The sequence below is a fragment of the Rattus norvegicus genome, chromosome X (genome assembly GCF_036323735.1).
Source record: "Rattus norvegicus strain BN/NHsdMcwi chromosome X, GRCr8, whole genome shotgun sequence".
Classification (NCBI taxonomy): domain Eukaryota; kingdom Metazoa; phylum Chordata; class Mammalia; order Rodentia; family Muridae; genus Rattus; species Rattus norvegicus.
The window spans coordinates 4526138-4542994 of record NC_086039.1 but is presented as its reverse complement, the minus strand read 5'-3'; the positions used below and the strand labels follow the sequence as shown (position 1 = coordinate 4542994).

The 16857-nt window shown below is 41.8% G+C and overlaps 2 pseudogenes; one reads left to right on the top strand and one right to left on the bottom strand.

The window, feature by feature from the left end:
* The first annotated feature begins 6632 nt into the window (after positions 1 to 6632).
* Positions 6633 to 7756, top strand: Slc25a39-ps2 (solute carrier family 25 member 39, pseudogene 2; annotated as a pseudogene).
* A 5985-nt stretch (positions 7757 to 13741) lies between these two features.
* Positions 13742 to 14470, bottom strand: Rpl7-ps28 (ribosomal protein L7, pseudogene 28; annotated as a pseudogene).
* Positions 14471 to 16857: the final 2387 nt, after the last annotated feature.

Genomic DNA, 16857 nt, shown 5'->3' with positions numbered 1-16857 from the left:
CAGACCACATGAAGCTCAAGAAAAAGGATGACCAAACGTGCAGATGCTTACCTTCTTAAAAATATTCATAGGAAGGGATATAGAGACAAAGTTTGGAGCAGACACTGAAGGAAGTGTCATTCAGAGTCTGCCCTAATGTGACCCATATTCATACAGGCACTAGATAAGATTGATGAAGCTAAGAAGTGCGTGCTACAGAAACAGGATATAGATGTCTTCTGGGAGACACAGTCAGAGTATGTCAAATATAGAGGTGAATGCTCGCAGCAAATCATTGAACTGAGAACAGGATCTCCTTTGAATTAATTAAAGGATTGAAAGGGCTGAAGGGGCTTGCAACCCCATAAGAACAACAATACCAACCCACCAGAGCTCCCAGGGACTAAACCACTACTCAAAGAGTACTCATGGACTGACCCATTGCTCCAACTGTGTATGTAGCAGAGGATGGCCTTGCTGGGCACCAAAGGACGGTGAAGCTCTTGGTCCTTCCAAGGTTGAACCCCCAGTGTAGGGGAATGTCGGGGGAGATGGAAAGGGGGGGTGGATGGGGAGGGGAACACCCTTATAGAGAAAGGGGAGGGGGAGTGGATAGGGGGGCTTATGAACAGGAAATCAGGAAAGGGAATAACATTTGAAATGTAAATAAAAAATATCAAAAAAAAAAAGACAGATAGAAAAAGAGTCAGAATTCTGGGGACTGGAAAGATGGTTCAGTGGTTAAAAGCACTGAATACTCTTTCAAAGGATCCAAATTCAATTCCCAGCACCTACATAGCAACTCACAACTATCTGTAACTCTAGTTCCAAGGAATCCAACATCTTCACACAAACAAATGCACAGGAAGGAGACCAATGAAAATAAATTTTAAAAATTAAAATTAAAAAGAGTCAGAACCCTGTATCTATCAGTTATTAAACCACTAGGGGGAATATAAAGTGAGCAAAATAGCTTTGCAACTAAGCCAATTTGCAAGGACTAAGAGCCGAAGCCTACCTGCCATAGCTTCCTTAGTAATTGGGACAAATCACTATTCGATTAGAGATCTGCGCAGCACACGCAACTGTCTACTACAGACAGCAACTTGAAAACCTCATGTTTCTTTAAGGGCAATCAGTGGTTCATATAGTTCCTCATGTGGTGACCCCCAATCATCAAATTATTTTCATTGCTACTTCATAAGTGTAATTTTGCTACTGTTATGAATCACGATGGAAATCTTTATGTTTTCTAATAGTCTTAGGCAACCTTTGTGAAAGAGTCATTTCAACCCCCAAAGGGGTTGAGGCCCACAGGTTGCAAGCTGCTATTTAAGAAGCTTCAGGACCTATTCCAAAAGGCATACCTGAGTTCTAAGCATAAGTTTCTGAGAATAACTCTTCTGTGCTTCTTTCCTTCATCTCTTAAACTAGAGTTCTATTGTTTTCCATCATTTTTGTCTGCCCTGGTATATTGTTTGAGAATCATACCATCCTGAAGAGATAGCGGTTAGTATTTTGTGGCAAATTGTTCTCTAATCTTTTGATTCTCCTTCCCTTGAGAAGCATGGCTTGTGGGGTGTGGTGGTGCATGCCTTTGGTCCCAGAACTCAGGAGTCAGAGGCAGGAGGATCTCTGAGTTTGAGGCCAGCCTGGTCTACAGAGTGAGCTCCAAGACAGCCAGGGCTATACAAAGAAAACCTGTCTTGAAAAAAAGAAAGGAAGGAAGGAAGGAAGGAAGGGAGGGAGGGAGGGAGGGAGGGAGGGAGGGAGGGAGGAAGGAAGGAAGGGCAAGTGAGGGGGAGGGAGAGAGAGAGAGAGAGAGAGAGAGAGAGAGAGAAATTTTTTTATTGATATGGAAGGGTCCAGCCCACCATAGGGAGTGTCACCCATAGATGGACCAAGTGAACATGAGGAGTAAGCCAGCATACAACATTCTTCTTTAGTATTCAGTTCAGTTCCTGCCTCAAGGTTTCTGCCCTGATTAAGTTCCTGACTCATCTTTCCCTGAGAATGAACTGATATGGAAGTACACCCAGGTTGCTTTTAGTCCTGGTCTTTGATCACAGCAGTAGAGTCAACTAGGACAGAAGTGTGACATCTTAACATAAGTATATGATATATAGTGATCACTGGCTTTACCACCATTTCAAAATACCTAATAGAGGAATTTTTGTAAGGATACTAAAGTTTGAGGTCCTTATTCAGTATAAAGAAAGTCTGCATAATTTGAAGCCACCATGATGTGGGGCAGGGCAAGTCACATAGAGAACATCTCATTAATGTGCTCAGCTAACAGTATACAAAGCTAACAGCCAGACATGTGAATGACAACTTCTCAAGAATCGATTCCCCAGTCATTGAGTCACCACAGCCACCAAATCTTCCTAGCTGCACACACTGTGAAGCAGAAATTAATGATTCCCACTGTGCTCTGTCTAAATTCCTGAGCCACAAAAATTCTTGGGAACAGTAAAATGGTTATTGTAAGTCACTAAACTTGGGGGTAATTTGTTTCTGAGCAATAGTAAGCAGAATTCACAGGCTATAGCGCTGACTGTGGTAAATGCTCAAAACCATCTGTGCACACTTGCAGAGTATGCTCTTGGGCATTCTCTGGCTCTGCATGAAATGGCTCAAAGAAATCCTCCCATATGGAGAATTGACAAGGAGACTTTTCAAGATCTCAAGTATCATTTTTAGAATCCACTCTATGCTTTTCTTCAAGATGCAAGTATGTGACGAATGGAGTAGTCCAACAGTGAAGACAGGTCTAAGGAAGTGGGAAGTTAGCCACTCGACACACTTTCTGAGCCGAAATACTTTGTGAACGTTTTGCAATTTCATCTAGATGGCATCAGGTTTTTGTTTACTTTTGCATTGGCCAAACACAAAATACAAGCACACCCAGTTATATGAGTATGGAAGCATATTAAGTCATCTTAGGTAAATAACTTTTAAAGCTAAGAACTTTTTTTCTAAAGAAGATAATCTCCTTGAGATAATATTTCTAGATCCTCTCCAAAAAGCAGTGCATATGTACTGGTGTTGAAGAAGTCCAAATGAAAGAAGTTAGTTTATTTTTATGACCACTAATAGGATTTATATTGTTAACAAGCAGAAGTAAGGACTTCCATGTTAGCTTTTACTTAGAAGAGCTCAACAACAGAAAAGAGTGAGGAAAACCACCAACCTCTCCACAGGTCAGAATGTGCCTGGTAATAAGTAATGCTTCTGGAAAAGTTCAAAGCCAAATTTTCCCAATATTCAATATGACTAAAGTTCTACAGGCTGAGATAATGAAAATGTGCAGTTTATTATGAATAATATCATGCTAGACATTTAGAGTAACCAGATATTTAGGGAAGTTGTTGGAGACCAGTTTCCAAAAATATTCCTCAAGGTTGAAGCATTTTGTAGAACAGCTGGCTGACTCCACACTTCAGGCAATCCATCCTCCTAACCTGATTCTGTTTTACTAAACATGAAACCTCTGTATTGTAAATGATGTCTCTTTGTATTTGGTGATTTGGGAATCTTATCAAGAATAGAATGGCAACATAATGAAATCTAATACTGCTTGTGCTAATTAAAAACAAAATGTTTAAATGATATGGCAAGACAAGATGAAGGGAGAGGAAGCTCAGTGGCAGTCCCTGCCATTTCAGTCAGTCAACAGCATTATCCTCCTGTGTCACAAAGCTAAGACATAGGGAAGAAACTGTTATTCTCAGATAGAAAGCTAAAATCAGAAGAAAAATTAACTGCCTATAATCATGTAATCAGGAAGGCACAGGGCAGATTTTGAAGATGGGAGTCTTTCATTATAAGATAATATTACTTATTTGAATGAAAGTTAATAAAGTTGGGTCCCAAAACAGTAAAAAAAATTGAATGCTACCTACCATGTCCAAGAGAAAACAGATGAATCAAGTAGAGACGAGCCATTATCCCTTTCTCTTCCATCCACCTAGCATCTATCTTGTTATACACCTCCCACCTTTCCACCAAGCCTTCACATACTCTATCCACTTTTATCAGAGACAACCCTTCCATTCCATATGCTAGTTAAGAGAATCTCAAAAGGTAATGAATTTCCACAAGAAAGCTATGTAAATTGCAATGTACCATCCAAATGTGAGGTATTTCTATTAGTTTTCTACTAACTTGGACTCATGTCCTGCTCCATCCCCTTCCCTAGAATGGCTTATACTGCCTTAAGGAACAGAACAGATGCAATATATTTAGAAAAACTTCCCTAAATATTGGGAAATTGTCAGGCATAACATTCATTGTAATAAACATTTAACTACAGAGATTAGTCATATTGAATATATTTTCATGATTGTGAAATTATCACCATTGTCCATCTCTAGAACTTTTTGATCATAAAAAACCCACAAATTCTGCACTTACTAAAAACTAATTTCCCATTCTCCTGTCCTATAACCACAATTCTATATTTTCTCTATGAATTTAGCTGCTCTAAGCACCTCTCATGGGTAAGATCATACAGTATTTGTCTTTTCATGAGTAGCCTATTTCATTTAAGATAATGTCCTCAATGCCCAACAATAGGGATATGGAACCTGAAGAGATCATCTCTAGTAGCCAGACGGGACCCCCAGTGGAGGAATGGGGACTCCAACCCACCTACAAAACTTTTGACCCAAAATCGCTCCTGTCTAAAATAAATGCAGAGATAAAAATAGAGCAGATTCTGAAGGAATGGCTGAGTAGTGACCTGCCCAAATTAGGATTCATTCCATGTGCAGCCACCAAACCCTGAGACTATTATTGATGCTATGTTATGCTTGCAGTCAGAAGCCTAGCATGGCTGTCCTCTGAGAGGCCCTACCAGCAGCTGACTGACAGAAATGCCGGTACTCACAGCCAAGTATTATTATACAGAGGTCAGAGCCCCTATGAAGGGTTAGGGGAAGGATTGAAAGCCTTGAAGCAGATGGTAACCCCACAGGAAGACCAACAGTATTGACTAACCTGGACTCCTAGGAGCTCACAGAGACTGAACCACCACCAACCAAGGAACAAAAAACATAACACATGCTGGTCTGAGCCACAAACCCCCTCCCCCCCGCTCATATATAGCAGAGGTCTGTCTTGTCTGGCCTCAGTGGGAGAGGATGCACTTAATCCTGTAGGGACTTGATGCACCAGGATGGAGGATACTGGGAGGCATCCTCTCAGAGGCAAAGGGGAGGGGGATCAGGATGGGGCAACATTTGGGATATAAATAAATAAAATAATTAATTAAAAAGATACTATCTTCAGCATTCATCCATGTTATAGCAAGTGTCCAGAATTTACTTCCCCTTTAAGGCAACTAAAGTACCATTATATGAATAAACCACATGTTATGCTTATGACATGTCATGGACATTTATGTCACTTTCACTAATCCTTAAACTATAAAAATCAGTGCCACCAGCAGCCCATCCAGAAAGCAATGGCCTCCACCCTTTCTGATCTACTTCCTACTCTGTCCTGTTATCTGAATGTCACAACCTAATCCCCACCTTCTCTCTTTGTCCTGTGCCCTCCTTTTGCCTTGGGCATGGTTTCACTCTTCTAACACTCTTTCCAGCTTAATCTTCCACACATCCCTGCTCCCTGTCAATCACTCCAACTCCTGAGCCCTTTGTTTTAGACATTGAGCTCCCACTCTAAGTTTCTGAAGGACCACGTCATTTTTATTCTTGCCAGGAAATGAACCATATTCTCTACCAACCTTCCAGATACTGGTTAGTAAGCCCCAGGTTACAGCCAAGCTTGGACCTTTACGTCTGAATTCCCCTGATATGGCTCCCTTCTGCCACCTGCTGGTCATGGACACCAATGGGACTGTTTTCTTTTTCTTTTGCTTTATTATTTTTTTATTGGCTATTCTATGTATTTACATTTCAAATGTTATCCCCTTTCTGGGTTCCCCATCTCCCATAACCCTCCCCCTGCTTCTATGAGGGTGCCCCCCTCCCACCCACCAACTCCCACCACACCGCCCTAGCATTCCCCTACACTGGGTAAAGGAGCCTTCATAGGACCAAGACCATCTGGAGGAAGAGTTGAAGCAAAGGCCATGGAGGGGGGTTGGGGGGTTGCTGCTTACTAACATGTTTCCCATGGCTTTGCTCAGCCTGCTTTCTGATCACACAGCCATGAGTGACACCACTCTCACTAGCTAATCTCTATGAATCTGAGGCCAGCTTGATCTACATAGCAAATTCCAGGCCAGCAAGGACTACAGAGTGAAACCTTATTTTTAAAAATAGATTTGGGGGTTTGGAGGTATTATGGTTTGGATTTCCAATGACCCCTATAAGCCATTTATTAAAGGCATGCTCAACAGTCTGTAGTGTTCTTAAGGCACAGCTGAACCTTTAAGGAATGTGGTTTTCTCAGAGGAAGTTAGGTCATTGTAGGTGTGCCTATAAAAAGACTCCAGCCACCTCTTGTGATTCTCTTTTGCTTCTCAGTCACCATCTACCATCTACCATGCATTCCCATTAAGATTTACTGTGCTGAGGTGGCCACTGTGTGAAGCGGGCACGCACAGAACCTGCACTCTGGGCCCACCCGGCCCCCTGGCGTGGCGCGGCCAACGACCGGCTCAGAGCCAGGATTGAAATTCCAAGATGGTTGACCAGGATCCTGGGTGCATTAGACCCTTTTAACAAATGGTGGCCTCAGGAACTGGGGTTGTGGTCACATCCCTCTTCATGACACCCCTGGTTGTAGTGAAGGTCCGCCTTCAGTCTCAAAGACCTGTCCCTCGATAGATAGCAAATTGACAACACCCTCCAGATTCTGGAGTCTTTCCTACACCAAATCACCCTCCTCTCTACAATCCCCAGTGACATGCTTCCTGTACTGCAATGGTGTTCTGGAGCCCCTGTACCTGTGCCCAAATGGTACTCGCTGCACCACCTGGTTTCAGGATCCTACACAGTTCACTAGCACCTTAGATGCCTTTGTGAAGACTGTGAGGCATGAGGGCACCAGGACCCTGTAGAGCAGCCTCCCAGCCACCGTGGTGATGACTGTGTCTGCTACCATCAGCTACTTCACAGCTTATGAGCAGCTCAAGTCCTTCCTATGTGGTCAGTTCTTAACCTCTGACCTCTACGCACCCATAGTAGCTGGTGCCTTCGGCTGAATGGGCATTGTGACAGTGGTGAGCCCCTTGGAGCTTGTGCGGATCAAGCTGCAGGCTCAGCACATGTCATACAGTGAACTGGCTACCTGTGTTCAAGCTGTGGTAGCTCAGGATGGCTGGCGCTCACTGTGGCTGGGCTGGCGTCTCACAGCTCCTCAAGATGCAACCTTCTCAGCTCTTGTACTGGGTCAACTACGAGCTGGTAAAGAGCTGGCTGAGTGGACTAAGACAAAAGAACAGACATCTGTGAGCGGCAGCTTTGTGGCTGGTGGCATCTCAGGAATGGTGGCTGCCAGTTACCCTACCTTTCCATGTGGTGAAGACACAGCCACAAATGTCACTGGGAGCAGTGGAGGCTGTGAGAGGTTTCCTCCCCAGGATCATCAAGGCCGCACCCTCCTGCGCCATCATGATCAGCACTTAAGAGTTTTGCAAAAGCTTCTTCCAGAGGCTCAACCAGGAGCAGCCTCTAAACCACTGAAGGTTGAGGAACAACTGGCTATTGCACAGGTGGGAACAGGAGACTGAGCCAAGTGCCTTCCCTCCCAGTCCAGTCACCCAGGCTGTCCTCATTTGGATTCCTGCTGTTTCCCTCCCCAAGATTGCCACTCTCTCACTTCCGAGTTCAAGACCAAATCAGACAGTTGCCCTGCTTGGCATCCCTATGTTTCTTATAGCTTGGCCGCAAGGAGCCAAGAGCTCGGGCCAGTCAGTATCCCCAGTCATTTGTTCCTTGACTAAAGATGATATTCTTCTGTAGAAAAAAAAGATTTACTGTGCTACCACAGGCCCAAAGAAACAGGCTAAAGTGACAGTGGACTGAATAAACCCTTTCTCCTTTTGAGACATTTATTCCATGTATTTGTCACAGCAAGAATGGGTTGAATGAATTTGTGAGTGGGAAAAAACAACTACCCAGTATCAACAAGAAGCTTGAGTATTGGAAGTAAAGGAATACAATCTGGTGTTGGTAACATATCTTTATATATTATTATGTTTCCCTTTATCTTCCTCACTGAGTTATCCTTTGTTTTTCCATTTCTCTTTAAATTTATTTCCTCCATCTCATGTCCGGGGCATCCATCCGAGGTGAGTAGCATTAGAAATACTTTTTTTTGAATGTGGTTATTGGTTTATTTTCTCATTGCTCTGACAAAACACATGACAGAGGCAACTCAATAGAAGGATTTATTTTTGACTCACAATTTAAGAAAAGATATAGTCTATCACGGTAAATAGTGGTGAAACAATGGGAGATAAGGCAGCCAGCTGGTCAGAGAGATGAATGCTGATACTAAGCTTGCTTGTTCCTTTCTTCCCTTTTAATTTAGCCTAGCCCATTGGATTGTTTCACCCACATTCAACATGGATCTTTCTCCTCTATGGAGACATCCTTAAAGAAACACAAAGAGATATGTCTTCTAGGTGGTTCCAAATCCAATCAACGTGGTAATGAAGACTCTATATCACAGATGTAAAAGTTAAAAGAGACAAATGTAAAAGTTGGTAGTACAATCTAGATAATGTTTTAGGAAATTAACCTTAGTAAAAAAGAGTGAGTGGCTTTCCTATGGTTAGGGACAAGGGATATTAGAAATCTGGGAGGAATCGGATTATAGTCAGTGGTTTCAGAATTCATTTTGCTAGGAAGAGTCTATGTAGCAGATTGTGACAAAGGGCCTTTTATCTAGGAACCTGTGTAAGAACTATATGCCTGATGATTTATGGAGAACCCAAAAAATGTTGATCTCCAGTCAAAAACTGGATGCAGCTGATGAAGATTATAATGTGGCTTTCATTCCTTTATTGGCCACCATGTTCTGCCAAAATTAGGCTCTGGTCTGATGTAGAGGTCAGAAATAGAACTCAGTTTTAGTCAAAAACTGTAGCTCAGTGGCACAGCCCTTACTTAGCATGTATGAGGTTCCATCTCAGCACCACAAAAATGTCAGCATATGTTTGATACTTGCAGGTGGAAAAACCAGGCAAATCAACCCATGTAATGTCAGGTGAATGTCTTTGTTGTTCTTTTGCTTTGTTTTAAGACAGTGTCTCTGTATGTAGCCCTGGATGTCCTGGACATCACTATGTATGTAGCCCTGGATGTTCTGGACATCACTATGTAGACCAGGCTAGCCTTGAACTCACAGAAACGCTTCTTCCTCTGCTTCCAGAATGCTGGAATCAAAGGCCATGTGCCACCATGCCAAACCATATTTATTGTTCTTACAGAACTCCAGTGATAAAATTGCTAAATAATTATCACTAATATATGTTAATAGTCAAACAAATGCCAGTAGACTAAATCAATGTAAATCATCTTGAAAATTACATCAGATCTTTTATAAAATAAAACAATTATTAATTAAATTCAATACCACAAAACATTTTAATCCTGGATGATTACCTTAGTAGTAATTTCTAAATCATATTTATTCATTTACTTATTGTGTACGTGCACATGGGTGTGCCTATTCAACCATGCACATGTGGATGTCAGAGAAAAACTTGCAAGAATCCTGGTACCAGATGGGTCCTGGAAATCAAATCCATCAGTCTAGATAGCAAACACCTTTACTTGCTGAACCATCTAATGGGAACCTTACTAGTGATTTTGAGTGCCTACCAGGTACTCTGCTGTACCACACACTGTTTCTTTTAATCCTCACAAACCCCGCTGAGATCTGTAGCTCATCAACATATCAATTTACATAGGAGGAAAGTGAAATTCAAAAACATTAATTTACCTGTGATCACTTTCTCAGGACTCACTTCAGCAATCTGATTCAAACAGAAAATGAAATTTCTACATGTTAACCTCATTTTACAGTAAGTACTGTAATTATATGATGTCATTTCTGGCCACCCACTTATTATTAATTCTTTATTTCTTTCTCTTTTCTACATATATGTATGTATGTATGTATGTATGTATGTATGTATGTATGTAGTATACATACACATGAGTGCACATGTGAGCAGCAGAGGACCAAATGCACATGTGGGAGTTGGTTAGGGCTCTAACTCAGGTCATTAGGCATGTTTACCTGCTGTGCTAACCACTACCTTTTGTCTTATTTTCTGAAGGACCTCAAATTTTACCTACTTATCTCTGTTTAGCCTTTATATTTTGGGTGAAGGTGATGTCAGGTCAACTTGAGAAGTCTTGAAAAAGTCTTGAAAAGTTGAGGCTAGCTGTAGAATACCCTTACTGGGATAACAAAATCCAAGAGCTAAACTAATCAATTCACCATTGCTCTAGAAATTTATTCCTAATGGCTCAAAAGGTGTCAGAATATTTGCTCCTTGGTTTGATTAAAAGTTCTCTCACCTCTCTCCGTCCTTCTTCCTTCTCTTCCTTCCTTTCATCCTTTACCTTTCTGTCTTGTTCTCTCTATTTCTGTCTTCTTTTCACACACACACACATACACAAACATACACACATAGTTGTCAAAATGAGATTGACCTTACACCAACTACCCCAAGTGCTGCTAAAATTCTTTCCCTTGGGATAAACAAACACTAGTCTCTCTTTTCCAGCTGTCCCAATGACAAGCCAAAGCAAGGTATAATTCAACCAAAGTTCACTCTAGGGAACCAATAGATTTATTGGGGTTACTTACAGAGATGAGGGGTTATGGGCAGGAGCATGGGTGACCCTAAAGAAACTATACACTGGAAGATCTGAATCCAGAGTGGATGATGATTGCCCCATGCCTTGTAGATAAAGTTCTCTCCCCTCATCTTTTCCTACCCCTATCCTCTAGTCCTTCCCAGCTTCTCTCCTGATATGCAGTTAGGGCAGTATTGTATATAACTGCAAGGAGTGGGGGACTGAATATTCAGGTGAGGATCCCAGAACTCTCCCAACCCCACTTTTCCAAGAGGGAACATTAGTAATCAACAATTCCAGCTGAAATGACATTTGGTGAGCAAGCCCAGTCAAACTCTTGAGGATGGTGGTGGTTTGGTGCAGAGGATTGTTCTATACAATTCCAAAACCACAGAAAACCCACACCTATTGCTCATTCCAGCTGTAAATTTTATAGCACTTGCAAATAAGTAAAGTGCAACCTGGGACAAGACCAAAGTCATGTATGGGTCTTTTCTCCTTGCCTATGACAATTCCAATTCTGCCTTCGATCAGGATAATGCTGATGTGTTTCTGAGTCACAGTTTAAATGTCTATTCAAAATATATTATTACATTTTCCTTTGGTACTATCCACTTGTCCCAATATGCTATATTAAATATTCTATTCAAATAGTAATCCAAAGAATGATCTGGACAGCCCACCAAACAGCTGAAAGTGGAGGGAATATGCCATTGGTATTGTTTAAGGTGGAGAAAAAAGCAGACTTATTTAGTCGGTGGTATATTTTTATGGCTTTTCTGAGGCAAGGTCTTGCTACGTAGACCAAGCTATTCTCAAACTTAAGGTAGCTCTCCTAAGTTCTGAGTTAATAGGTGTGCATGACCAAGCCCTGCCTTTCATCTATTTGATTTTTTTATTATCAATGTGTATTATGGTGCACATGCAGAGATCAGAGGACAACTTTCCAGAGTCAGTTCTCTCCTTTTACTCTGGATTCTAGAGATTGGATTCAAATCATCAGGCTTGTGAATCAAATGGTTTACCCAGTGAGCTATCTCTCCAGCCCTATTGTGGCATTGAAATGCTCTAGAAAATGATCATTCTTGTTGACTGTATTTAGGATGGGTCATTCTGACTCTCTCTTTCCCTGACTGGAACTCAACATGCTCACTTTTTCCGAGGATGCTTAATAACTAACTGTATATCAGTTTTCCTTTCTGAGCTTTCTCTTCTTGTGTATAGCTCTGCCTATTCACATGCTAACTCAACTCATAACACTTTATGTTTTACTATTTTATTCTGGCTCCTGATCTTTGCTTTTGTATTCTTGAGATTGTTCTCATGCAAATTTTGGGATCAGTTTGTTTAGTTGTAGCTTCCAGCTTCAAGTATAATTTTACTCACCTTTAAACTGGAATGTTTCAAGCTTGTAGCTCTCTTCGAAACAGTGTCATGTAGCTCAGGCTGGTTTCAAACCTGCCTTATCTTTCTACTTCGACCTCCCTCCTGAGTGCTGAGATTGCAAGCATAAACCACCACATACACCCTAAACATTCGTGAACACTACATACAAACTAAAGCTTTTAATTCTTTAGTATTACAAAGCCTCTTATATACCAAGATTGTGGAAATTTTCTCATTCTACATTAGAATTGCAACTTTTAAAACAGGCGTGACATTGCTTCTCAGCCTTTTGGCTAAGATCAACATGTAAAATAGACTCAGTTTTGCTTTTAAGTATGTGTATATGTGTGTCTTTCTGTGGGTATGTACAAGTGAGTGCAGGTGTTTATGGAAGCCAGAAGAGGGAGTTGGATCACATAAACCTGAAGTTTCAGGCCATTGTGGGAACCAAACTCCAGTCCTGCAAGAGCAGTAAGTGCTCTTAATTGCTGAGACATCTCTCCAGCCTCCTGATTTTAACATTTTTATTTCTAAATATAGTTTAACTGGACGATTGCTATGGTATGAACAGTGAGATCCTTTCCAAAATAAATTTCAAAACATTATCCCCAAAGCAACAAAATTAAGAGGTGTGGCCTCAGGGGCATGGTTAAGTAAACAAAGTCTCACTCTCCTGAGTGAGACTGGCACTGTGATAGAAGGCTTCCAGCTTGAAGAGCTGCTCTTCTTGCCCTTTTTCTTTCTGCCATATGAAAGCACAGTGATAAGGCTCTTTCTTCAGAGAGCAGCTTCACCAGATAAGCACTGATGTGTATGACTTGGTTTTGGACATCTCAGTCTCCAGAACTCTAAGAAAAAAATCTATTTTTTAAACATTTATTTATTTATTTCATGTATATGAGTACAATGTCAATGCCATCACACAGAGAAAGGAGCCTCGGTTGAGGAAATGCCTTTATGAGATCCAACTGTAAGGTGTTTTCTCAATTAATGATCAATAAGGGAGGGCCCAGTCATTGTGGGTGGTACCATCCCCTAGTCTTGCTTTCCTGGGTATTATAAGAAAGCAGAATGAACAAGCCATGGGAAGCCAGCCAGTAAGCAGCCCCTCCATGGCCTCTGCATCAGCTCCTACCTTCAGGATCCTGCCCTGTTTGAGTTTGTTTTGTTTTCCTTTGATGAACAGCAATGTGGAAGTGTAAGCCAAATACACTCTTTCCTCCTCAACTTGCTTTTTTTGGTCCTGGTGTTTTGTCATAGCAATAGAAACCTTAACTAGGCAAGGACTATTCTGATATAAAACAGAAAAAAAAGAAAGAAACTCATTTGCTATTTATGTTTTTTTTTCCTTCCTATTCCATCTCAGTCCTTGCCTTTTGGAAAGGACAGAAGTTTGGTCTATCTCATTTACCACTTCACCTCTGGAGTACAGGATGGTGACAAAACATGGTAAGCAGAAAAAGGGGGTGGGGCTGAAGAAAAGTGTTGAACAAAATGTTATTTTCTTTCTTTTTCTTTTTTCTTTTTTGCCAAGCTGTGACTGTTTATTAACGACCAGATTATAAAAATACCTTGATGAGTATCTTACCTCATCGTCTAATAAGACTGTTTATCTGCTCTTCCCTGTTGCCAGCATTTCCACCTTCTACAAAGTGAGTTGTCTTTTTCTTCATTCCACCTCGTGGGGAAGATAGTTTGAAGGGCCACAGGAAGTTATTTGCTTCCTTGAAGCGTTTCCCAACTGTATAGATCTCATGAATTAGATCCTCCATGCAGATGATGCCAAATTTACCAAGAGATCAAGCAATCAAGGAATTATCTGTCAAGGCAATGATTTGGCCATAGCCTCGCTTGTAGATGAGCTCGTTTACTGACTTCAGGTTGGGGTGCCCCCATGCAATGTACGGTTCCGCGGTCCTCAGCATGTTAATTGAAGCCTTGTTGAGCTTAACAAAGGTGCCATTGAAGATCTGCTGAGGACGTAGTGGCTGCAGCACCTTGCACACCTTTGGGCTCACTCCATTGATACCTCGGACTCTGATGACAAAGGCCAATTTTGGTTCTGCGGGCACATAGACATTCCCAGCTCTCCTTGCGGTCCTAGCCATGCGAATCTCAGTCCGGAACATCTGCCTGTACTCCTTGTGAGAGTGCTCTGCCTTCTCATAGATGAGCTTCCTCCTTGCCTTTCGCAGTGTCTTCAGGGCAAACTTCTTCCTCAGGTGATTCACCTTCTACTCTGTGAAATTCCTTCGCTTTTTCTTAAGGGTTCCTGGCTCTGCAGCAGCCTTCTTTTTCTCCTCTGGTACAGCCTCCATGGTTCCAGCCTTAAAAAGAGAGCCAAAATACTATTTTTGTGTTCCCCTTCTAGGAATTCAGATCCAGTGTGTCTCAGATAGGTTCTAGAAATCAGTAATATTTTTTATGATTGATTTTTTTATGTATACAGTGTTCTGCCTGCATGTACACCTGCATGTCAGAAGAGGGCATCAGATCCCATTACAGATGGTTGTGAGCCTCCATGTGGTTGCTGGGATTTGAACTCAGGACCTCTGGAAGAGCAGTCAGTGCTCTCAAACTCTGAGCCATCTCTCCAACCCCAGAAATCTGTATTTTTTAAAGATTTATTTTTATTTATGGGCCAGATGTCACATGTGTACAGATGCCTAAGGAGGCCAGCAACAGGCAATGGGTTACTGGAACTGGAGTTACAGGCATCTTATTTAGGTACTTGGTACTGAACACAGGTCCTCTAGAACATGCTTAACTACAATCATTTCTTCAGCCTAGGAGACTGTGTTTTTAATAAGCTCGCCATCCAGTTTCAGAACAATAATCCAATTCAAGTCATCTAACCTTTCATCTAGGTACCATTTCCCCTTCCTGTTTGCCATCTCTCCTTTATTTTCAGGTTTTTTTTTATTAACTTGAGTATTTCTTATATACATTTCGAGTGTTATTCCCTTTCCCGGTATCCGGGCAAAAATCCCCCTCCCCCCTCCCCTTCCTTATGGGTGTTCCCCTCCCAACCCTCCCCGCATTGCCGCCCTCTCCACTACAGTCTAGTTCACTGGGGGTTCAGTCTTAGCAGGACCCAGGGCTGCCCCTTCCACTGGTGCTCTTACTAGGATATTCATTGCTACCTATGAGGTCAGAGTCCAGGGTCAGTCCATGTATAGTCTTTAGGTAATGGCTTAGTCCCTGGAAGCTCTGGTTGCTTGGCATTGTTGTACATATGGGGTCTCGAGCCCCTTCAAGCTATTCCACTTCTTTCTCTGATTCCTTCAACGGGGGTCCTATTCTCATTTCAGTGGTTTGCTGCTGGCATTCGCCTCTATATTTGCTGTATTCTGGCTGTGTCTCTCAGGAGCGATCTACATCCGGCTCCTGTCGGCCTGCACTTCTTTGCTTCATCCATCTTGTCTAATTGGGTGGCTGTATATGTATGGGCCACATGTGGGGCAGGCTCTGAATGGGTGTTCCTTCTGTGTCCGTTTTAATCTTTGCCTCTCTATTCCCTGCCAAGGGTATTCTTGTTCCCCTTTTAAAGAAGGAGTGAAGCATTCACATTTTGATCATCCGTCTTGAGTTTCATTTGTTCTAGGCATCTAGGGTAATTCAAGCATTTGGGCTAATAGCCACTTATCAATGAGTGCATACCATGTATGTCTTTCTGTGATTGGGTTAGCTCACTCAGGATGATATTTTCCAGTTCCAACCATTTGCCTACGAATTTCATAAAGTCGTTGTTTTTGATAGCTGAGTAATATTCCATTGTGTAGATGTACCACATTTTCTGTATCCATTCCTCTGTTGAAGGGCATCTGGGTTCTTTCCAGCTTCTGGCTATTATAAATAAGGCTGCAATGAACATAGTGGAGCACGTGTCTTTTTTATATGTTGGGGCATCTTTTGGGTATATGCCCAAGAGAGGTATAGCTGGATCCTCAGGCAGTTCAATGTTCAATTTTCTGAGGAACCTCCAGACTGATTTCCAGAATGGTTGTACCAGTCTGCAATCCCACCAACAATGGAGGAGTGTTCCTCTTTCTCTACATCCTCGCCAGCACCTGCTGTCACCTGAGTTTTTGATCTTAGCCATTCTCACTGGTGTGAGGTGAAATCTCAGGGTTGTTTTGATTTGCATTTCCCTTATGACTAAAGATGTTGAACATTTTTTGGGTGTTTCTCAGCCATTCAGCATTCCTCAGCTGGGAATTCTTTGTTTAGCTCTGAACACCATTTTTTAATAGGGTTATTTGTTTCCCTACGGTCTAACTTCTTGAGTTCTTTGTATATTTTGGATATAAGGCCTCTATCTGTTGTAGGATTGGTAAAGATCTTTTCCCAATCTGTTGGTTGCCGTTTTGTCCTAACCACAGTGTCCTTTGCCTTACAGAAGCTTTGCAGTTTTATGAGATCCCATTTGTCGATTCTTGATCTTAGAGCGTAAGCTATTGGTGTTTTGTTTAGGAAATTTTTTCCAGTGCCCATGTGTTCCAGATGCTTCCCTAGTTTTTCTTCTATTAGTTTGAGTGTGTCTGGTTTGATGTGGAGGTCCTTGATCCACTTGGACTTAAGCTTTGTACAGGGTGATAAGCATGGATCGATCTGCATTCTTCTACATGTTGATCTCCAGTTGAACCAGCACCATTTGCTGAAAATGCTATCTTTTTTCCATTTGATGGTTTTGGCTCCTTTGTCA